Consider the following 632-nt stretch of genomic DNA (forward strand, 5'->3'; position numbering starts at 1 on the left):
CCTTCCTCAACCAATGCATTCATTGAATTTTGCTTGGCAATCTTATATGATTGGATCCCAATCCCTTGGCTCACCAATTCTCTCTAAAAACGAACAAATTCCCAATCCCTTGGTTTAAATGTTCATAAGAAGAGATGATGCTCGATCACTGATTATACCACACAGTTTCATGAACCACAATTTGGTAGGATTACATGTCACAATATCCATCCAAACCCCAATCCAATTCACTGTGAGAAAGCTTCTCTAGCATGAATCCTCCATTCCTTTCCCAAGGTTTCGAAAGATTCCAATTATGGGTAGTTTCTTTTCCAAGACAACTACCCAATGGAATTAGATCGAGAAGCTTTCTAACAAAATTTCAAGAGAAAAGATTGAAGAAGAAGATAAAACTATTATTGATTCATTGAATTACAATAAAGCTCCCTAACCCAATGAAAGGGGTTTAGTGAGTCATAGCTCTGAATTCAATTACAAAACTAAAAGAAAAATCCGAAGTTCTCCGTGTAAAAAAAAGTTCCTTTTCTAACTTAAATTCTATCCTATTTATACACTTTCTAAATTGAGCTTCTGTTGTGTTTCTTGGGCTTTGAGGCCTTTCCCTGATTTCCTTTTGCTTTAGGTTTATGATC

The sequence above is a fragment of the Arachis ipaensis genome, chromosome B06 (genome assembly GCF_000816755.2).
Source record: "Arachis ipaensis cultivar K30076 chromosome B06, Araip1.1, whole genome shotgun sequence".
Lineage (NCBI taxonomy): Eukaryota > Viridiplantae > Streptophyta > Magnoliopsida > Fabales > Fabaceae > Arachis > Arachis ipaensis.